Below are 599 nucleotides of genomic sequence, written 5' to 3' on the forward strand. Positions count from 1 at the left end.
TCACTTACATTTTTCATCCGTAGGAGAAGCAGTGCTTGTATTTCACGTACATTATTGTTTTAGGTACTTATGAGATACTTGAAATACGTATACGAAAGATAATATTTGTACTTTAATGTCCTGTTTGTTTGAGAACTTTGGAAAGATTTCCCTCATGTCCTAGAAATTTTACCATTCACTTGTCAAATCTACCTATTCGATCCACATTTAGGTCAGTTCTATTTTCAGACTTTTAACAAAACGGACGAATACCCCGACATTTTCAACAGATTGAAAAACGGATGCTAGAAGGCGTCGACTGTCGATCATCTGCAAAGGTCCTCGGATAAACGGTTTACTCACTATATCGCCTCGGAAAAGCTCCTTGTGTGAATGACATTGATTTTTTTCTTGTCGAATTCATTTTGATTGATTGTTGTTCTGTCTGGAAAAAAATCTCCCAAGTTCTTTAATAGTGAAAAAACTCCATTCGTGAGAAAATACTTCTGCTCTTTCTCAGCTCTCTCATTCCTGGGATGTAATTTCAATAAAGAATTTCACGTTTTTTCTCTACACGTACGACATTTCTGCGAGAGCATGTAGAGAAAAATAAGATTCCA

Source organism: Diaphorina citri, unplaced genomic scaffold, assembly GCF_000475195.1.
Source record: "Diaphorina citri unplaced genomic scaffold, Diaci psyllid genome assembly version 1.1 scaffold472, whole genome shotgun sequence".
NCBI lineage: Eukaryota > Metazoa > Arthropoda > Insecta > Hemiptera > Psyllidae > Diaphorina > Diaphorina citri.